Raw genomic sequence first — 23,974 nt, forward strand, 5'->3', positions numbered from 1 at the left:
TTTTCTCTCCACGGATGTTGCCTGGCCTGCTGAGTTTTTCCAGCATTTTCTGTTGTTGTTTCTATCTTTATAGTGGTCTGCCTGCCCCTTTTCCCACCAATCTTTAAATCCATTTGCTTCTGAGCACGCCGGTGCTTAATCAGTGATGAGTCATCATCGGACCCATGCGTATTCCATGATTGGATTAATGGCCCTAAGTCTGGGACATATCTTTGGTCTTTGTGTTGGGAAAAACTGGCTCCCCTTCGGCTGGGTGAAGCTAATGGGTCCATTGTGCTGCTTCTCTTCTGAGATGGAAGTGAGAAGTGCTTTGCATATTAGTGTGACTTTTCTAATCAAGTTCAATATCCCCTTCCTTTTTCCAGGACTGTCGGGCGAACCCATACATACTGGATGAAGGACAGTGCTTTTGTCACAGCCAACTGCCATGTGTTCTCTGGAGTTTTAACAATCCAGTCTTTCACATAAGTATCTGCACAGGGCGATCCCATAACAGGGAAAATACCCGCAGAAAAATCCCATAAAGTCCACAAAATATTCCCGACTGAGTCCATTCTTCAGAGACTTTGCGATCTCTTCAATCCTCACCCCAAAAGGTTTCTTGCAGACACAATGGGCTGGAATTTAATTGAGGAGGCGGGTAGGAGGCGGGACTACAACTTTCAGGGTTGTAGTCCCGCCTCCATCGAGTTGTAGCCAACCCACGCGATTTTGACTTGGTTGACCTTATTGAGCCCGCCCAGCGAGCTCAGCAGGCCAATTAACGGCCACCCGGCAACAGGTGACATCACAGATTGATATTTCATCTGTCAAGACCTGTTGACAGATGAAATATCAATGTTTGACAGCTGTTTGAAGATGTCAAACACTGACAATCTGTACTCCAAATTAATTCCTTCCTCTCAGGATGATTTCGAGATCTCTCCGGAACAGAAAGCTGAATGCTGCAATTTTTGACAGATCGCATCCATTCTGCTTTCTGTGCCGATGAGATGAGGGACTCCTGAGACCTGAAGAAAGGAAGGCTGTAAAGGTAAGTAAAACTTCTTTAAACACTTTAAACACACCAAACACACTTACCTCTGCACTCATGCACCCATCACTCACCTGAACACCAGACATCTCGAATCCTCCAAGTCCTTCAGCCCGACGGCCCACCTCGCTAACTTGGCGTGGTTTGGAGCTGTCGGGGAGCCCACACTTCACCAATGAAAATAGGGATTAGGCTAAAAACTGCCTGTTAACTACCTGTTAATAGGCAGTTAATTGGCACTAATCCCCTTCCCGCCTCGGGGAGGCGGGCCGCAGTGCGGGTCGGGTACCCACCCCCTTTGAAACAGGCATGGAGGCGGGTTGGGGGTGGGATGGGTTCGTGCCCCCCGATTTCAGGATTTTAACCCCCCACATGCCTCCAATCCCGCCTCCACGGCCCAATGAAAATCCTGCCCAACAAGCCCGTGCCTTTAAAACACTGCAACAACTGCTACAATTTTTTCTCACCCTTCAGTCCATTCACATTAATCGAAACCAATGTATTCGTGGCTCCGAAGAAGGGATGTATGCCTGATAATCTCCCCATCATTTAATCTCTGTCCCTTCCCTCCTCTCATGCTCCTTCCCAACTTTTCAGCCAGCTGTTGCTATTTCCTTCAGCCTCCGACTCTTTTTCACATCCTGTTTGAACCTTCCCTGCTGTTTCAGCCTCTTCCTTGCATTAAGTTTGGGCCAAGGAGCTGCCCTTTCTCCGTCCTTCTGCCCCTCACTAACCTTTCCCTTTCCACATGATGCCACCCCAGCCCCTACTTCCATGTCTCTGTCCCCCTCTAATTCCTCACTCTCAAGCTCTTCTGTAACCTTCTGTGCCTGCTCCCCGTCAGATACATAATTCTGCTCCCCATCAGATACAACGGGCAGGATTTTCATTGGGCAGTGGTGGTGGGATTGGAGGCATGTGGGGGGTTAAAATCTCGAAATCGGGGGGCACGAACCCTTCCCGCCCCCAACCCGCCTCCATGCCTGTTTCAAAGGAGGTGGATACCCGACCTGTGCTGGGACCCGCCTCCACGAGGCGGGAAGGGGATTAATGCCAATTAACTGCCTGTTAACAGGTAGTTAACAGGCAGTTTTTAGCCTAATTTCTATTTTTATTCCTGAAGTGTGGGATTCCCGACGGCTCCAAATCACGGCAAGTTAGCGAAACGGGCCGTCGGGCTGAAGGACTTGGAGGGTTCGAGGCTAGGACAAATAAAATTAGAGAGTTAAATGCGTGGCTCAAAGACTGGTATGGGAGAAATGGATTTTGCTTCCTGGGACACTGGCACCAGGACTGGGGCAGGAGGGAGCTGTTCCGTTGGGACGGGCTTCACTTGGCCAGTGCTGGGACTAGAGTCCTGGCGGATCATATAACTAGGGCTGTAGAGAGGGCTTTAAACTAACTAGTGGGGGGGAGGTTCCTAGAGAGCAAATAATAAAAATGACAACAGAGAAGGTCATAGACTTAGGTAGCAGTGGGGAAATTAAAAACCAGAGCATGTCAGGAAGGGGCAGAAGGTATGGAGTAAAAGGTAAAGTAATAAAAAGGGCAAAAGCAGGAACTAAGGGCTAGATTTTCAGTATAGACAGTTTTGGGGCGCTAAGCTTAGCGCCCGCCCGAAGTTATCGCCCGCCCCAAAGTAGCGCCCCGTTGCTGGAAATTCAGTGGCTTCGCCCTAAGAGGTTGGTGGAGCGCTAAAAGAGGCGTTCCACTAGTATCTTTAGGCGCTAAGCCGGCGGTGGAGAGCGCAACACCCGAGCTCGGGCGCAGCGCACGGCAGACACTCTGGTGCCAGTGAGCTCTTAAAGGGGAAGGGTGCATGTATTTTTTTCAAATGCAAAGTCGAGGAGGAGGAGGAGGAGGAGGAGGAGGAGGAGGAGGAGGAGGAGGAGGAGGAGGAGGAGGAGGAGGAGGAGGAGGAGGAGGAATTGGAAGAAGAATTGGTGGATGAGGTGCCCGGAAACATAAACAGACCGTTCACAACAGCACACTGCTTACTTCCACACAACACATGCAGAGTGCCTTTTGTACGAGTGCCCTTTAATTTGCGCTCCCCAGAGTGTGTTGCGTTCCATTTTACAAACGCTCTGGACGCCAGCCGCACAATGGGGCGGTCCGACTGAAGTTTGGATTCGGGGCGGCCAAAGGGCGTTGCACGAGGATGTGACGTCATTTTCTGCGCGCGCATCCGGGCGGCCGCTAAACTTTGCGCCGGCGCTAACGGGCAACTTAATTTGGGGCGGGGCGCAAACTGCGCTGCGCCCAGGCGCTACACGCATAGCGCCCGAAAATCACTTCTCTTAAGGCGCTAACTGCTGGCGCAAGCAACTCAAAATCTAGCCCTGAGTGTCACAAAACATCTTTGAAAGTTCTCTATCTGAATGCACGTAGCATTCGTAACAAAATAGATGAGTTAATGGCACAAATAACTACATATGGGTATGATCTTGTGGCCATTACAGAAACATGGCTGCAGGGTGACAATGCCTGGGAATTAAACATACCAGGTTATTTAACAATCAGGAAGGACAGGCAGGAAGGAAGGGGAGGTGGGGTGGCTATGTTAATAAAGGAAGGAATCACTGTAATACAGAGAAATGATATTGGGTCAAAAGATCAGGACAATGAAACAGTTTGGGTGGAGGTAAGGAATAATAAGGGGAAAAAAACACGAGTGGGCGTAGTCTATAGGCCTCCAAACTGTGGCAACTCTGTTGGGCAGAGTATCAATCAGGAAATAGTTGAGGCTTGTAATAAGGGAACATCTATAATTATGGAGGATTTTAACTATCATATTAATTGGACAAATCAAATTGGGCAGGGCTGCCTTGAGGATGAGTTCATTGAGTGTATTAGGGCTGGGTTTCTTGAGCAGTATGTAACTGAACCGACCAGGGGGCAGGCAACCTTAGATCTGGTCCTGTGTAACGAGACAGGATTAATTAAAAATGTCCTAGTAAAGGATCCCCTTGGAATGAGTGACCATAACATGGTTGAATTCCATATTCAATTAGAGGGTGAGAAGGTTGGATCTCAAACAAGCGTGCTAAGCTTGAATAAAGGAGACTATGAAGGTATGAGAGCAGAATTGAGTAGAGTGGATTGGGAAAATAGATTAAAGGGTAAGACGATACATGATCAGTGGTGTACATTTAAGGAGTTATTTTACAACTTCCAAAAAATATATATTCCACTGAGAAGAAAAGGGTGTAAAAGAAAAGACAGCCATCCGTGGCTAAGTAAAGAAATTAAGGATAGTATTCGACTAAAAACAAGGGCATATAAGGTAGCCAAATCTAGTGGGAGGATAGAGGATTGGGAAAACTTTATAGACAGCAAAAAATAACAAAAAGATTGATTAAGAAAGGGCAGATAGATTATGAAAGTAAATTAGCAAAAAATATAAAAACAGATAGTAAGAGTTTTTATAGTTATATAAAAAGAAAAAGGGTGGCTAAAGTAAATGTTGGTCCCTTAGAGGATGAGACCGGGAAATTAATGGTGGGAAATATGGAGATGGCAAAAACACTGAATGAATATTTTACATCAGTCTTTACAGTAGAAGACACTAAGAATATCCCAACACTGGACAAACAGGGGGCTAAAGGGGGGGAGGAGCTAAACATGATCAAAATCACTAAGGAAGTGGTACTCGGTAAAATAATGGGACTCAAGGCGGATAAATCACCCAGACCTGATGGCTTACATCCTAGGGTCTTGAGGGAAGTGGCAGTAGGGATTGTGGATGCATTGGTAATAATTTTCCAAAACTCCCTGGACTCGGCAATGGTCCCGGCAGACTGGAAAACTGCTAATGTAACACCCTTATTGTTGTGTATGTAACCTGTTCCACCTTAAGAGAGCTTAAGCCTGTTCCACCTTAAGAGATGTACTACTTTCTCAGGCTGCTGTAGACGTAATACCGGGGGTGAACACACCGGTATATAAGCACTGTGCAGTAATCTTGTATTCAGAATAGTCCCTACCTCCAACCAGTAAAGACCTGTTTTTGATTGTTATTAATTAGTCTGTGTCTTAATTAACTAGATAACTCACAGATTTAACACTGGCGACGAGTCTGATTCGGACCCTGCGGCAGTCACTCCACGGCAGCTTCGTCCACAGCCAGGACATTGCAGAGAGGTTTCCACCCTCTCCACCCCACTGGAAGACATCCTGACCTCGGAGCCTCCATCGGCAACCGTCAGCTTCTTCTCCAGCTTGGTGGTGGGTAAGCCGTTGTCTGAGCCGGGCAGCGACGCGACAGGCAGTCGACCGCGTTGGCCGCACGAACGGGGCTGGGGGAGCCGGAGGAATAGGGCGCGAGAGCCGCTTCGAGCGGGAGACGTTTCAACAGAGCGATCGCATCTCCTGATAAGGGCCGAGAGCCGCGAGAGCGATCGCATCTCCAGATAAGGGCCGGGAGCCGCGAGAGCGATCGCATCTTCAGATAAGGGCCGCACTCGGGCTGACAGCATCGGGGGACGGGTGAAGACCGCTAAGCGCGGGAAAACCGCCATTTTGGGGGCAGAGGACGACAGCAAGAGCGGGAAGCCGCCATCTTTGATTGTAAAAAAAAAAACATCTGAGGAATTACAAATCTGATAAAGTACTACAATGCCTAAACACGGGAATATTAGCACCTTTGATAGTGACATCGAAGATTGGGCCATATATGTTGAAAGAGTAAAAAATTATTGCAAGGCCAATAAAATTCGTGACCAAGATAAAGCTCTAACATTATTAAATTTAATGGGTGCGAAGACATACGGGCAATTGAGACACCTGTTATCACCAGATGAACCGGCGGATAAGACATTCGATGAGATTGTTACTTTCCTGAAAGATCATCTAAACCCCACGCCGCTGATGCTAGCGGAATGATTTAAATTTTACGACAGAAGGCAACTACAGAATGAAAGCAATGCTGAATATTTGCTGGAATTGCGTAAATTAGCGAAATATTGTCAGTTTGGAACGGGACTGACAGATGCACTACGAGACAAATTTGTGTGTGGTTTATTTAAACAAGATACACAAAAGCGACTGCTCGAGGAGAATGAGCTGACGCTTGAGAAGGCGGTCACTATGGCAGCAGCACACGAAGCCACAGCGAGAGGCACGGCAGTAATGCAGCTACAGTCACCGGAGCTCAGTGCAAACAAATTGGAGTGGAGTTCTGTCAAATGTTATCGTTGTGGAAAGACAACGCATGATCAGAACCAGTGTTGGTTTAAAAACCAAGAATGTAGAACATGTGGTAGGCTTGGACATATAGCTAGAGTATGCAGGTCAGGGAAGAAGACCAGCAACAAGAAGTCACCGCAAGGAAAATACGCAAAGGTACACAAGGTGACCGAACAGGAGTCCGATTCAGACGCTAGCAGTAATGAACTGGCTAGCTTAAGAGTACTCAACGCTGGTAAGGGTGCAGACCTCCAGACAATTTGGGTCACTCTTCAGATAGAAGGAGTCCAAGTAAAACTGGAATTGGACACTGGATCGGCATTGGCGGTCATAAATAAGAAAGATTACGGAAAGTTATTCCAACATATTCCCCTACAGGATACGGGGATTATATTGAAAACATACACGGGGCAAAGAGTGTACCCCATCGGGAAAATAGAGGTTGCAGTGGTCCACAAGGGCGAAGACAGTCAAATAATGGACTTATATGTGATATCTGAAGGAGGTCCTCCACTACTAGGATGGGAGTGGATTAGGAAAATGAATATGGACTGGCATTTCCTACAAACAATAACGAGTGAGAACTCGGTGAAGATAGTCGGCCCAGACTCTGGAACGGATGATGGTAAGCCCAACTCAGGTGCAAAAGACAAAGTTTCAGCACAGAATTCCACTGAGCAACAACAACATAGTTTAACTGTGGATTCTGAGTCTGGCAAGTCTACTGATGTGCCCATTTCTGAGGGACACCGGGCTCGAACTCAACTCCATTTCAAACTACAACAGCAATTAGAACAAATGCTTCGCCGTTTTGAGCAAGAGTTGAATGCAACGAAAGAGTTCTTTGATATAGAGTTGGAGAATCTGGAAAGACAACAGAAGCAGCTGATGGAGAAAATGGAGCAGGAGCACACAAAACGTCTGATGTCAGAGGAGTTAACGGTCAGCCAACTCCTGCATATGCTGAAGGACAGGACTCTGAAATGGGAAAAACTTGAACACGAACTTCAATATTCAAACGAAAGGGGTTCGGAGATCTCAAAGGTTATTGGAAGAGCTGAGGTGGCAACACAGACTGAGATGACTGCAACAGAGCAGCCCTTGGATGCCAAAAGTACGCTGACTCACGTCAACGTAGAACAACAGACCGCTGAAACAGCTGCTCCGGTAGAGGGATTGAATAGTCCGATCAATCAATCTCCAAAAGAAGTTGAAGTAGTAAAATCTCAAATGAGGTCATTAGTAAACGACTTGCTGAAAGCCCAGAAAAAGCTGGATGAAGAGGTACGCATGAAGATGTCTCTTCAGGAAAGATGTCTGGACTTGGAACAAAAGCTGGCTAACGCCCAGCTGGGTATGGAGGAAATAGAAGACCCTCTCGCTGGCCTAGATCAGGACGACACCGAATATTACCATGACCTATTGAGTGACACTGAATATTATAGTGACCTGGTCTGCCCAGCTTGTGATGAAAACTCCCAAAGTGCAGAAACCATGATGAATCACAAAAAGTCTAAGAAACACCGGGAGATGGTGGCGCTACTACTGAAAAAGGAGGAAGAGAAGGAGAAACTTTGCATGCAGCTGGCAGCTGACAGTGGAGCCCAGAGAGGATCCAAGAAGCAGAAAAGGAAAAGTCGAAACAGAAGATGACCCATCTGAACCATTATCACCTCTACCAGATCACACACGTGGTCCCTCCGAACGGAGCCAAATCAGTTCGGAAGTTCAAGCTGTTAAATCCATGAAAGGACTATTGAATGAGTAACGTGAACTGACTACACCGCAGAGATTGAATCTGTGAACTGTTTTCCGCAGAGACTGAATCTGTGATCTGTTTTGACATGAAGTTATATATGTATATATGTTATTATGTTACGTTAAACATGAAGTTATATATGTATATCTGTTATTACGTTAGGTTAAATGGGGGGATGACTATAAAGCTAAGAAGGGAGGAGTGTTGTGTATGTAACCTGTTCCACCTTAAGAGAGCTTAAGCCTGTTCCACCTTAAGAGATGTACTACTTTCTCAGGCTGCTGTAGACGTAATACCGGGGGCGAACACACCGGTATATAAGCACTGTGCAGTAATCTTGTATTCAGAATAGTCCCTACCTCCAACCAGTAAAGACCTGTTTTTGATTGTTATTAATTAGTCTGTGTCTTAATTAACTAGATAACTCACAGATTTAACACTTATTTAAAAAGGGCAGTAGACAGAAGGCTGGAAACTATAGACCGGTTAGCCTAACATCTGTAGTAGGTAAAATTTTGGAGTCCATTATTAAGGAGACAGTAACAGGCCATTTGGATAATCATAATTTAATAGGACAAAGTCAGCATGGTTTTATGAAGGGGAAGTCATGTTTGACAAATTTGCTGGAGTTCTTTGAGGAAGTAACGTATAGGGTGGATAAAGGGGAACCAGTGGACGTAGTGTATTTAGACTTCCAAAAGGCATTTGATAAGGTGCCACACAAAAGATTATTGCTTAAGTTAAAAAATCACGGGATTGGGGGTAATATTCTGGCGTGGATAGAGGATTGGCTATCTAACAGAAGGCAGAGAGTTGGGATAAATGGTTCATTCTCAGACTGGCAATCAGTAACTAGTGGTGTTCCGCAGGGGTCAGTGCTGGGTCCCCAACTCTTTACAATCTATATTAATGATTTGGAGGAGGGGACCAAGTGTAACATATCAAAGTTTGCAGATGATACTAAGATGGGAGGGAAAGTAGTGAGTGAGGAGGACATAAAAAACCTGCAAGGGGACATAGACAGGCTAAGTAAGTGGGCAGAGATTTGGCAGATGGAATACAATACTGGAAAGTGTGAGGTTATGCACTTTGGCAGGAAAAATCGTAGAGCAAGTTATTATCTTAATGGCAAGAAACTGGAAAGTACTGAAGTACAAAGGGATCTGGGGGTCCTGGTGCACGAAACTCAAAAGGTTAGTATGCAGGTGCAGCAAGTGATTAAGAAGGCCAATGGAATGTTGGCTTTCATTGCTAGGGGGATAGAATATAAAAATAGGGAGGTATTGCTTCAGTTGATGGGTGAAACTAGAACTAGGGGGCATAGTCTTAGAATAAGGGGCTGCTCTTTCAAAACTGAGATGAGGAGGAACTTCTTCACTCAGAGGATGGTAGGTCCATGGAATATGCTGCCCCAAAAAGCTGTAGAAGCTACATCATTACATAAATTTAAAACAGAAATAGACAGTTTCCTAGAAGTAAAGGGGATTAAGGGTTACGAGGAGCGGGCAGGAATTTGGACATGAGTCTAGGTTCGGATCGGTCATGGCCCTGTGGGTAGCGGAGCGGGCCCAGGGGCCGTGTAGCCTGATCCTGCTCCTATTTCGTGTGTCTAATTCTGTTAGATTCAGGAGATGGTTCTGTGATAGTGGATTGGCGGTTAGGATCAGATCAGCCATGATCTTAGTGAATGGCGGAGCAGGCTCGAGGGGCCGATTGGCTTACTCCTGCTCCTATTTCTTATGTTCTTATGTTCTTATGTCTGGCGTTCAGGTGAGTGATGGGTGCATGAGTGAAGGGGTAAGTGTGTTTGGTGTGTGTAAAGTGTTTAAAGAAGTTTTACTTACCTTTACAGCCTTCCTTCCTTCAGGTCTCGGGAGTCCCTCACCTCACCGGCACAGAAAGCAGAATGGCCGGGAGCTGTCAAAAGTTGCAGCATTCAGCTTTCTGTTCTGGAGAGATCTCTAAATCAGCCTGAGAGGAAGGAATTAACTTAGTTTACAGATAGTCAGTGTTTGACAGCTTCAAGGAGCTGTCAAACGCTGATATTTTATCTGTCAAAAGCCCTGATGTCACCTATTGCCGGGTGGCCCCTAATTGGCCTGCTGAGCCCACTGGGCGGGCTCAACAAGGTCAATCAAATGAAAATCGCGTGGGTTGGCCACTACTCGATGGAGGCGGGACTACAACCCCGAAAGTTGTAGTCCCGCCTCCTACACGCCTCCAGCATCAAAATCCAGCCCATCATCTCCCATAGAGAGTCTTCCTGCTATCGCAGTTTCTCCAACAGTGCTGCTCCCTTCGACCTCATCTCCACCGCTGATCCTTGCTCCCTGATCCTTCTCTCTCTGGGACAATGGAGCACCTACATTGCTCCCTTCCTACGTCTTTGTCTCGCTGCTCCCGTCCTGCTGCCCCTTTAAGGATCCTGCCTCTTGCACACTCTCCTTGTCTTGCCCCCTCCCGCTCACCGAGATGTCTGACTCCCCATCTTTCTTTGGAGTACTTACATTTACTCCGCTCCCGCCTGCTCTCCCCTTGCGGACACCAGATTCTTTAGGGAGAGCTGAACCGTATTATGGCTCGAGTCTGCCCTCGACCCGTGCTGCCCTCTGCTGTCTTTGTTCTTTACCATTGTACTTGGTGTGTTTTCTAGCATTTACATCCTGTTCTCTGCTCTGCAATTTTCTGCCTCTTCCTGTACTCTTTTCTCCTTCAATTTACCAGCTGTGTCCTCCAACTGCTCCGCTCCTCCGGCCGTTCCACTCACACCTCCTCCTCCTTCTCCCATCTCCTCATCAGTCATAGAGCTTCCTTCTGCCTCACACTCACAGTGGGTGGGGCCTTTGTGAAACACCTCACAGCTCTCCGCCTTGCAGCTCTGAGCGATGTGTCCAGACTCATCGCAATTATAACAGTACAAGTCCAGACAATTTCTTACAAGATGGCCGTGTCCAAGACAATAATAACAAACCTTCACTTGGTTATCATGCAGTACTCGGAAGTACTGCACTCCTTCCATTGCCTCGAATTTCATGCTCTATGGTAATGACTTCATCCCCTCTGGGAACCGTACCTTCACATAATGGGTTATATCTGCTACCCGTGTTCCTGGATAGTATCTCCTCTTTATCGCTGAGCAAATTTTAATGTCCCATGACTCCAACTTTTTGATTAGCACATCGTCCTCAATATAAACTGGCAAGTTTAAGAATGAGACCACCACCTCTTCCGAATATAGCAGAGATACCTCCAAGAGCTTATCGCCAACCTTCAAACTGAGTAAAAGTCTTTCCACCTCCTCTCAGCCACTGACCATCACCTCAAACTCAACATTCGGCTTTGGTCGGCAGGCAAAGCAGCTTCCCTCGCCACAGTCCTCATATACTGCTAGGATAATATCCCAAGCTCATATCTCCTTATCCTCGCACTGAACCACCACTGTGTTTTCTTTTCCAAACCTCCTGGGGTCCCGGCCCAAATCATTGGGCCTTTTTCTTTCCCTTCCAATCACAGTTTCTCCCCTGATTAACTTCATCTTGGGAACACTGTCCTCTGAGGGGCCCAGCACGCCGGACCCCTCAGCAGCTATCTGGCTGCTGTTTATGGGCCAAAAAGGCCCTAAAACCTGAAAAAAAACTTCCACCAACTTTTTACAAGCTCACTCCAACTCCCTGCAGCAATCAGAAAACCAGTAACACCTGCTCACTCCTAGCCCCTCCCACCTAGAGCGTGCTATCCACTGAGCCACAGCTGACACAGCTACTGTGTATATGGCCTTTCAAAAGACGTTTGATAAAGTACCACATACTAGACTTGTTAACAGAGTTGAAGCCGATGGAATAACTGGGGCAGCAGCAGCATGGATACAAAATTGGCTAATGAATAAAAATCAGAAAGTTGTGCTGAATGGCTGTTTTTATGACTGGAGCATTCCCCAAAGTTCATTACTAGGACCACTGCTGTTTTTGATCTATAATAAGGACTTGGATGTGGGGGTACAGGGCACAATTTCAACATTTGCAGATGACATGAAACTTGGAAGAATAGTAAACAGTGAGGAAGATATATAAAAAATATAAAAACAGACAGTAAAAGTTTCTATAGTTATATAAAAAGAAAAAGGGTGGCTAAAGTAAATGTTGGTCCCTTAGAGGATGAGACCGGGAAATTAATGGTGGGAAACATGGAGATGGCAAAAACACTGAACAATTATTTTGTATCAGTCTTTACAGTAGAGGACACTAAGAATATCCCAACACTGGACAAACAGGGGGCTCTAGGGGGGGAGGAACTAAATACAATTAAAATCACTAAGGAAGTGGTACTTGGTAAAATAATGGGACTCAAGGCGGATAAATCCCCTGGACCTGATGGCTTGCATCCCAGGGTCTTGAGGGAAGTAGCGGTAGGGATTGTGGATGCATTGGTAATAATTTTCCAAAACTCACTGGACTCAGCAAAGGTCCCGGCAGATTGGAAAACTGCTAATGTAACACCCTTATTTAAAAAGGGTAGTAGGCAGAAGGCTGGAAACTATAGACCTGTTAGCCTAACATCTGTGGTTGGTAAAATGTTAGAGTCCATTATTAAGGAGACAGTAATGGGACATTTGGATAAACATAATTTAATAGGGCAAACTCAGCATGGTTTCATGAAGGGGAAGTCATGTTTAACAAATTTGCTTGAGTTTTTTGAGGAAGTAACATACAGGGTGGATAAAGGGGAACCAGTGGACGTAGTGTATTTAGACTTCCAAAAGGCATTTGACAAGGTGCCACACAAAAGATTATTGCTCAAGATAAAAAATCACGGGATTGGGGGTAATATTCTGGCGTGGGTGGAGGATTGGCTCTCTAACAGAAAGCAGAGAGTTGGGATAAATGGTTCGTTCTCAGATTGGCAACCAGTAACTAGTAGTGTTCCGCAGGGGTCAGTGCTGGGTCCCCAACTCTTTACAATCTATATTAATGATTTGGAGGAGGGGACCGAGTGTAACATATCAAAGTTTGCAGATGATACAAAGATGGGACGGAAAGTAGTGAGTGAGGAGGACATAAAAAACCTGCAAAGGGACATAGACAGGCTAAGTAAGTGGGCAGAGATTTGGCAGATGGAATGCAATACTGGAAAGTGTGAGGTTATGCACTTTGGCAGGAAAAATCATAGAGCAAGTTATTATCTTAATGGCAAGAAACTGAAAGTACTGTAGTACAAAGGGATCTGGGGGTCCTGGTGCACGAAACTCAAAAAGTTAGTATGCAGGTGCAGCAAGTGATTAAGAAGGCCAATGGAATGTTGGCTTTTATTGCTAGGGGGTTGGAATATAAAAACAGGGAGGTATTGCTGCAGTTGTACAAGGTATTGGTGAGGCCGCACCTGGAATACTGCATACAGTTTTGGTGTCCATAATTAAGAAAAGACATACTTGCTCTCGAGTCAGTACAAAGAAGGTTCACTCGGTTAATCCCGGGGATGAGGGGGTGGTCATATGAGGAGAGGTTGAGTAGATTGGGACTCTACTCATTGGAGTTCAGAAGAATGAGAGGCGATCTTATTGAAACATATAAGATTGTGAAGGGGCTTGATCGGATGGATGCGGTGAGGATGTTCCCAATGATGGGTGAAACTAGAACTAGGGGGCATAATCTTAAAATAAGGGGCTGCTCATTCAAAACTGAGATGAGGAGAAACCTCTTCACTCAGAGGGTGGTAGGTTTGTGGAATTTGCTGCCCCAGAAAGCTGCGGAAGCTACATCATTAAATAAATTTAAAATAGAAATAGATAGTTTCCTAGAAGTAAAGGGAATTAAGGGTTACGGGGAGCGGGCAGGAAATTGGACATGAGTCTGGGTTCGGAATGGTCATGGCCCTGTGGGTAGTGGAGTGGGCCCAGGGGCCGTGTAGCCTTGTTCTGCTCCTACTGTGTTCTAATTCTGTTAGATTTCAGGAGATGGTTTTATTCCTGTTCCTGGCTGGGGTGGAGATCGCCTTTACAGAAGGTAAGTACTGTAGAAAATATAGGGACAGAGTGATCTCCTGGAAGAATTTCGATCGCCTAGATGGGTCGGAGAGGAATTTCCCAGATTTTTTTCTCCCAAATTGGCCATTGGGTCTTTATCTGGTTTTTCGCCTCTCCCGGGAGATCACATGGGTTCGGGTGGATGCAGAGTGATAGAAGATTTGAGGTTAGGATCAGATCAGCCATGATCTTATTGAATGGTGGAGCAGGCTCGAGGGGCCGATTGGCCTACTCCTGCTCCTATTTCTTATGTTCTTATGTTCTTATAGTAATAGACTTCAAGAAGACATAGGCAGCCTGGTGGAATGGGCGGACACAAGTGTGAGGTGATACATTTTGGTAGGAAGAATGAGGAGAGATCATACATACTAAATGGTACAATTTTAAAGGGGGTACAAGAGCAGAGAGACCTGGGAGCGCTTGTTCACAAATCTTTGAAGGTGGCAGGACAGGTTAATAAAGCATATGTGATCCTGGGTTTTATATATAGAGGCATAGTGTATAAAAGCCAGGAAGTCCTGCTAAACCTATATAAAACATTAGTTCAGCCCCAGCTTGAGTATTGTGTCCAATCCTTGGCACCACATTTGAGGAAGGAAAGGAAGGCTTTGGAGGGGCTACAGAAGAGATTTACTGGAATGGTTCCAGGCATGAGGGATTACAGTTACATGAATAGACTAGAGAAGCTGGGTTTGTTCTCCTTGGAGCAGAGAAGGCTAAGAAAGAAAAAGAAAGACTTGCATTTATATAGCGCCTTTCACAGCCACCGGATGTCTCAAAGCGCTGTACAGCCAATGAAGTACTTTTGAAATGGAGTCACTGTTATAATGTGGCAAACGTGGCAGCCAATCTGCGCACAGCAAGGTCCCACGAACAACAATGTGATAATGACTAGATAATCTGTTTTTGTTATGTTGATTGAGGGATAAATATTGGTCAGGACACCAGGGTTAACACCCCTGCTCTTCTTTGAATTAGTATCATGGGATTTTTTACGTCCACCTGATGGAGCCGACGGGGCCTCGCTTTATCATTTCATCCAAAAGACGGCACCTTCGACAGTGCAGCACTCCCTCAGTACTGCACTGGCATTCAGCCTAGATTTGTTGTGCTCAAGTCTCTGGAGTGGGACTTAAACCCACAATCTTCGGACTCAAAGGCGAAGGTACTGCCAACTAAGCCACTTAGCTGACACAGAGTAAATAAAGAGAAACTGTTTCCAATGGCTGAAGGGTCAATAACAAGAGGACACAGATTTAAGGTGATTGGCAAAAGAACCAAAGGCGACATGAGGAAAAACTATTTTATGCAACGAGTGGTTAGGATATGGAATGTACTACCTGATAGGGAAAGAGCGGAGGAGTGGGACTAACTACATTGCTCTTCGAAAGAGCCAGCACAGATTTGATGGGCCGAATGGCCTCCTTCTGTGCTGTACTATTCTATGATTCTATGATTCTCTGATAATCTGTTTTTTAGTGATGTTGGTTGAGGGATAAATATTGGCCAGGACACCAGGGAGGACTTTGAGTAGTGCCGTGGAATCTTTTAGGTCCATCTGTGAGTGCAGACGAGGCCTTGATCTAACGTCTCATTTGAAAGATGACATTTCCAACAGTGCAGTACTCCCTCAGTACTGCACTCAATAGCAGACTGTGCCATCTGTCATGAGACTTGAACCCATAACCTGCCTCTTATATTAACAATCTATTAAGTGAGTTGGATAAAATATGCAAATAGAAGACCATTGAAGATTACATTGAATTTACAGCACAAAAACAGGCCGTTCGGCTCAACAGGTCTATGCTGGTGTTTATGCCCCACACGAGCCTCCTCCCTCCCGACTTCATCTCACCCTGACAACAGATCCTTCTATTCTTTTCTCCCTCGTGACTTATCTAGCCTCTCCTTAAATGCATCTATGGTATTCGCCTCAACTATTTCTTGTGGTAGCAGGTGCTACATTCCAAACATTCACTGAGTAAAAAAGTTTCTCCTGAATTCCTTACTGGATTTATTGGTAACTATCTTATATTTATGGCCCCTAGTCTTGGACTCCCTATAGGATGAAATTTTCATATTGGTAAAACCATAAAGTATTGTCCATTTATTTAGAGATAAAATTCTTCAGGCTCTATACTTGTCATGCCTATTTCCTATTGTCATGCTTTTGTGACATTGGTAATGTGTAGACTTAATGGCTAAAATGAAATGCTATTTGTCGCTGCTATTATTTTAATAGGATAGTAATCTGGGATGTTATGATTAAGGTTATCCACCAGGTTGTGCTGTAGTTAGTGCTGCTGCTAGTTAAGGTCAGCGGAAGTGGAATGGGAGGATGCGGGCCTGTATGTTTGTTATGCAGTTGTTTAATAAAGTACACAAACTAATTCTAATATCTCGCCTCTTTGAGTTCCTTGTTTCCCTACATGGATTTATCACATTTGGCGACGAGGTAAAAGGACATTGAATAAAGAAGAGAAGTCTGCCGGGACTTTAAAAAAAAAACTCATGAGCTAAAGTTAGCTACCAATTGGACGAGAGCATGGCTGCCACGATAGGAACGGTCTCCACTTTTGATATTCAAGCACAAACCTGGGAGGAATACTATGAAGTGTTAGGTTATTTCTTCGAAGCAAATGAAATAAATGATGCCGGAAAAAGGAAAGCCATTCTGCTTAGTTCAGTGGGAAGCCAAACCTACAGTTTGATGAAGAATCTGCTCAGACCTGAAAAGCCTGGAGACAAATCAATTGTTGAATTAGTGGCCTTGCTAAAAGAATATTTCAACCCTCAGCCTAGTGAGATTGTACAGCGGTTCAAGTTTAATTCAAGGAACAGAAAAGAGGAAGAGCGTGTAATGGACTATGTAGCGGTGTTGCGTAAATTAGCACAAGATTGCAATTATGGGAACAACCTGAAGGAAATGCTGAGAGATAGGCTAGTTTGCGGAATAATGGACGACCGAATGCAGCGTAAGTTATTATCCGAGACTGGGCTTACTTATGAAAAAGCATTGGAACTTGCTCAAGCCATAGAGACAGCGAACCAAGATGTAAAAGAAATACAGGGTTCAGACAGGGCTAAGTTGCGGGTCAGGTTATTGTGCACAAGTTAAACATGCGTCAGAAACCACAACGTGAGCATGTGAAGGCATGTTATAGATGCAAGGGCAATCACCTGGCGAGTGAATGCGGTTTCTGGAGGAAAAATGCCACTAGTGTGGGAAACAAGGACACATAAAACGAACATGCAGGGCAAAATCACCTGTGGAGGAATCCAAACCAAAAGGGGGAGGAAAGCAAAACCAAGGAAGAGAAGTGAAAAAACATGGAGCACACCACATCAGCGGGGAAGCTGAGGAAGAAGAGGACATGTTCATAATGTATAGCATGTTAGAGAACATTCCAAAAGTGGCTCCTATCACCTTGCAACTGACAGTAAATGACTCTAAGGTGAACTTTGAAGTTGATACAGGGTGCGGTGTAACCATAATGAACAGGGTAGAGTACGCAAAATTGTGGAACCGTGCAAAAGTTCCAGAGTTAAAGTCTTGCTCTCTGCACCTTAAAACATATACAGGTGAACGAGTAGCGACAATGGGGCAGCTAATGTAACTGTGCAGCACAGGGACACAGTGGAACAGCTACCTGTAGTTATAGTATCGGGTACCGGACCAAGCCTGTTAGGTCGGGGCTGGATAAAATAACTTAAATTAGACTGGGGAGCAGTAAATCAAACAGATGAGGTCAAACAGTTGACTTTGCAAGAAGTGTTGAGTGAACATGAGAATGTGTTCAAGGAGGAACTTGGCACATTTAATGGCCCCCCAGCTAAGATTTATGTAGACAAGGAGGCACCGCCAAGGTTTTTTAAACAACGACCTGTGCCTTATGCCATGAAACCAAAGGTAGAGGGTGAGCTTGACCATCTATTGAGAGAGAACATACTGGAGCCAGTGAAATGTTCAGAATGGGCAGCTCCCATAGTACCTGTTTTAAAACCGGACAATTTGGTAAGACTCTGTGGAGATTATAAATTGACAGTCAATCGGGTGTCCAAACTAGAGCAGTATCCTATTCCCAAAACAGAGGATCTCTTTGCAAACCTGGCTGGAGGAAAGAAATTCACAAAGTTGGGTATGAGTCATGCCTACTTGCAGATTACACTGGATGGCGAATCAAAGAAGTATGTTACCATAAATACACACAAGGGCTTGTTTACATATAACCGCTTACCATTTGGTGTCTCATCTAGCCCAGCTATTTTCCAGAGGACAATCGAAGGTGTACTACAAGGGATTCCACATGTTTCCATCTATCTGGATGACATTCTGGTGACGGGAAGAACCGACCAGGAGCATCTGAGCACTCTGAGAGAGGTACTGCAGAGATTGGAGAGGGCAGGGTTATGGCTCAAGAGGAGTAAGTGCACTTTCCTGGGGAATGAGGCAGTGTTCCTGGGACACAGAGTGGACGCCACCGGGCTCCATCCAATCAAGGAGAAGATACAAGCACTGCACGACGCCCCTGCTCCTACCAATGTGGCTGAGTTAAAAGCTTACCTGGGACTGCTGAACTATTATAACAGGTTTTTACCAAACTTGTCAACAGTGTTAGCACCGCTTCACAAACTACTGCGCAAGGAGACACAGTGGCAGTGGGGAGAGGAGCAGGGAGTTTCATTTGAACAGTCCAAGAAACTGATGTTGTCGTCGGATGTGCTGGTTCATTACAATGAAGAGAAAGACATCATTCTCTCTTGTGATGCTTCACCTTACGGGGTGGGGGCAGTTCTTTCACACTGCATGAAAGATGGAACTGAAAGACCAATCGGGTTTATGTCCCGAACTCTAACACCAGCGGAAAAAAACTATTCCTAGTTAGACAAAGAGGGGTTAGCAGTAATGTTTGGGTTACAGAGGTTCCACAAGTACATATATGGCAGGAAGTTCACCATATGCACCGATCATAAACCTCTGCTCTCTCTTTTCAATGAAATGAAAGCAGTTCCACAGATGGTGTCACCCCGGATTGAGAGGTGGGCAGTGACGTTGAGGGCATATGAGTGTGTCATCGTCTACAAGGCGGGCAAGTACCATGGGAACGCAAATGCCTTGAGCCATCTTCCACTGCCAGGCACACCTATCCTTGCAACTCCAGAGGACAGAGTTTTGATGTTGGAGGACACTGACACAGCACTTGTGACTGCAGAGCAAGTAAGAACATGGACAGGTAAAGATCCAGTACTGTCTAGAGTTTGAGAATATGTGGTGAGGGGATGGCCACAGCATCCGGAAGGGACTGACTTCACACCCTACAGTGTCAGGAAAACAGAGCTGAGTGTGCAGGATGGTTGTGTGTTGTGGGGAGCACGAGTGATTATTCCACAGCCAGCACGACAGTCTATCCTAGAGCAACTACATCAGTGTCATCCTGGGGTGTTGCGTATGAAAGCCTTGGCTAGGAGTTACTTGTGGTGGCCAAAGCTAGATGAGGAGATAGAAAATCTAGTCAAGACATGCAGCACTTGTCAGGTACACAGGAAGGCACCAGCAGCAGCTCCTCTCCACCCCTGGGAGTGGCCGGATAAACCATGGAGAAGATTGCACTTAGATTATGCGGGTCCATTCATGGGGAAGATGTTCCTCATAATCATTGATGCACATTCCAAATGGATGGATGTTTATCCTGTTAATTCTGCTTCCTCCACTATTACTATAGACTGCCTGCGTCAGAGCTTCAGTAATCAAGGGCTACCGGAGATCGTGGTAAGTGACAATGCCACTTGTTTTGTGAGTACAGAGACAAAAGGGTTCATGAGAAACAATGGCATAGTGCAGGTGACCTCGGCTCCATATCATCCATCCTCAAATGGACTTGCGGAGGGAGCCGTACAAACATTTAAAGAGATGATAAAAAAAAGTGCAGAAGGGAGTTTAGCAGCCAAAGTGTCATGGGTTCTGTTCAGCTACAGAATAACGCCTCAATCCACCACAGGACTCTCTCCTGCTGAGATGTTATTAGGTCGTAGACTACGCTCCACTCTTGACCTTGTCCACCCAGACCTAAAAAGGAAAATGGAAAACAGACAAAACAAACAAAAAGAGAACCATGACAAAAGAACAAAGAGCTGAAGTTTTGGAGAAGGAGATGCAGTCCTTACCAGGAATTTCAGTTATGGACCAAAGTGGATTCCTGGCTTCATAGACTCAATGACAGGCCCAGTATCATACAAGGTCATATTGGGAGATGGTAGGGTAGTACACAGACATGTAGATCAGATACTTACCAGACAAGGGGAAATTTAAATTGAGGTTCCAGATGCAATGGCTGAGGACAGGTTTGCCCCCAGTTATCCAAGTGCATCTGTGGTGCCACCACCATGGACAGAGACAATTCCACAGGAACCCATTCATCAAGAGGAAACCATTGTTGCAGAGTCAAATACTCTGAGCACTGCTCAGGAGCAGCTGGTGGCTTCACCACAAACAAGCAGGGACTTTACTGTTAGACATTCACAAAGGGCTCGCAAGCCACCAGAGAGATTGGTACTGACCTGTTAGATTCGTCAAGTATTGAACATAGTGAATGGAGGCTTCTTATGTGACCCTTAGGAATGGTTGTTTGTTAAGAAATTCATACTGAAATCTTAAGGGAGGAGGAATATAGTAATCTGGGATGTTATGATTAAGGTTATCCACCAGGTGGTGCTGTAGTTAGTGCTGCTGCTAGTTAAGGTCAGCAGAGGTGGAATGGGAGGATGCAGGCCTGTATGTTTGTTACGCAGTTGTTTAATAAAGTACACGGACTAGTTCTAATATCTCGCCTCTTCGAGTTCCTTGTTTCCCTACATGGATTTATCACAAATAAATAACACTGGCACCTGCGGGGTTGTCCTCCCACTATTGGTTGTGATGTTGTGCAGGTGTCACCTCCTCTTCTCGCTTGGCCCTGATCTGCCCATCATTTTGGCCTGTTACAACAAATGCAACTAGGCCCAGCTCCACATCCAGATAATGTCCATGTAAGGAGAGGGGGCATGTGTTTTTGAGTCCCTTGCCTGTACCTTCAATAGAGTGATCGTTAGACTGGAAGCCAACTCCTGTAGTTCCCATTTTCAAAATGGGGACAAATCAAAGCCAGAGAACTGGAGACCTGACATCCATTATTGGGAAGATGCTAGAAGGGATCATAAGAGATGTCCTTTATGATTACTGGGAAAGGGAAGAGGCCATTATAAATTCACAACTTGGCTTTTGATAAAATAGGTTGTGCCTTAGTTTTTTGATAAATTCACTAGGCTAGTGGATGAGGGAAATCCGGTAGACATTGTCTACCTGGACTTTCAGAAAGCCTTTGGTACCTCACATGAGGTTACTTCACAAGATAGAATCTTGTGGGATTGATAAGAAATAGAAACACTGGCCTGTAATTTCCAATAGGAGGCTTCCTGCGTGCGGATGCCTCCAATCGGAAAAAAATCTACACCCTTACCTGAGGGCTCCCGTGGTCCGGACACTTCCACTCCTGGGCCTCTCCACAGTCGAAATGCGCAGGGCCCACGTATCCCAGAGGTGCATGTGGTTCGCAAGCATCCCTGGGATCACGTGGGCCAGGTCAACCAATAGGAGAAAGGAATCTACCTTCATACTTTTGACAGATAGAACTGTCAAATATATGAATGGAGATCACCCCAAAAAGGCACTAAAACATTAAATAATTTTTTTGAAAACCATCACATTTTTAAAATGAGTTAAAATTACATTAAATTAAATATTGTAACAAAAATTTTATTTTTTGAAAAAAAAATTAAAGTATTTTACAGGGCTAAAAATAAACTTACCTTTTTTAAAAGTATTTTTAAATTATAAATGAGCGAAGCATTTTTTTTAAACTTTTTTCAACTCTTATGCTGGTAAGATTTCATGGGGTTTTCAGCGGGCGGAGGTTCTGCAGAAAGCGGAACTCTCCACCCGCAGAGGCCCTTTTCCAGGGCAGTCGTCCGATCTGTCAAGAGGATTCTTGACAAATCGGAAATGCCGGTTTTCAGCGCATGCGCTTCGCATGCCTGAAACCAGCATTTCTGATGTTCCTATGGGTGTCTACACAGCCCATACACACCCGTAGACATCAGAATATACGGGCCATTGGATTAGGAATTGGCTTCATTCCCACAGCCAAAGATCTGTAGTTAACGGATGTGGTTCAACCAGGAGGCACGTTATTAATGGTGTCCCCAGGGATCAGCCATAGGCCACTACTGCTCACTGTCTTTATTAATGGCCTGGATAATGTTGTTGGAAGTATGGTCAGTAAGTTTGCAGATGACAACAAAAGCTGTGCAATGGTTAAGACAGTAGAGGAGTGCAATCAAATCCAAAATTATTTAGATATGTTAGGGGAGTGGGCCACACAATGGCAAATGGCAGTTAATTTAGATAAAAGTAGTTTCATGCATGTTGCTAGGTCAACACGGAATATACATATCATTTGCAGGGAACAATACTGAATGAGGTTGAGAGATAACAAGATCTTGAGGTCATTGTGCACCGATCACTGAAGTTTCATGACCAATGTAGAGAAACTGTAGCTCAAGCTAACAGGGTAATGGGTTGTATTAATAGAACCATTGTAAATCAAAGGACTCCATTCTGTCACAATAGAGGTTGCTGCTCAGACCGCATCTGGAGTACTGTGCCCAGTTTTGGTCCCCCCACATGTTGCGTGATAACCTTGGCTACTCAGATACTCAGATAGGCTCAAGGACCTTAGTCTATTTATTTTAGAGCAGCGAAGACTTAGAGGTGACCTGATAGAGGTCTATAAAATAATTAAAGGGCTGTATAGCGTCGCTATAGATAGATTATTCCAGTTTAACAGATTAGGGAGGACTGGGGACACAAGTTCAAACTATGTAAGGGTAGGAATAGACTGGACATTAAGCAGTTCCTTTTCCAGCGAGTAGTGTGCCTCCGGAATGTGTTGCTGTCTGGTACAGTGGGTGCTGACTCTCTGCAGGCCTTCAAGAGGGAGCTGGACGGTTCTTGAGGGCAGAGATCGCATCATATAGAAGATAAGAGTCTTTATAGACAACACTGGTTCCATGTGATCTCCTGGACTGGTTTCGATCGCCTGAGGGGGTAGGAAAGGAGTTTTCCACAGTATTTTTCCCTTATTGGGCCAGGGTTTTTTCTCTGTTTATTTTGCCTCTCCCAGGAGATTACATGACTACGAGTGGAGGGAAGAAGTGTTTAGTTCTGATGCTCTGGCCATCATCGTGTTGGGAAGGTTTGATGGACCACTGGGCTTTTCCTGCCCGTCAATTTTGTATGTTGGTGAAAAACATGCAGGGTAGATTTTGAACTTGCCACCCGACATGAAAGTGACGTTATGGATCGGCCGCACATTATGGAAACACCTTTTTTTCCTTTTGATTGATTGCCACAAAAATGAAAATCAGGCAGTTTCTATACTCTCAGGCCGATCTGCAACACCAGTGAAAGAAATAACTTTCATTTATATAGTGCCTTTCATGACATTCGGAAATACTTCACAGCCAATTAAGTACTTTTTGAAGTGCAGTCACTGTTGTAATGTAGAAAACGCAGCCAATTTGCACGCAGCAAGATCCCACAAACAGCAATGAGATAATGACCAGATCATCTTTTCTAATGATATTGGTTGAGCGATAAATATTGGCCAGGAAACTGGGGAGAACTGCCCTGCCCTTCTTCGAATAGTGTCATGTAATCTTTTAAATTCACCTGAGACGGTAGACGGGGTATCTGTTTAATTTCTGGTCCAAAAGACAATGGCCCAGAAATTCGGGTCGGGGGCTTCCCGCGGGTGCAAGCCCCCGACCTGCACTTACCTTGCACGCCGGCAGTTGAGCTCTGGGCTCCTGTGGAATTCCGCTCCGGGGCCTGCTCCAACTCCCGGCGCACTGTGCTTGCGTGTCCCAGGGGCGTAGTTAG

Source organism: Somniosus microcephalus, chromosome 8 (genome assembly GCF_052327205.1).
Source record: "Somniosus microcephalus isolate GS21.2 chromosome 8, FLI_Smic_1.0, whole genome shotgun sequence".
Lineage (NCBI taxonomy): Eukaryota > Metazoa > Chordata > Chondrichthyes > Squaliformes > Somniosidae > Somniosus > Somniosus microcephalus.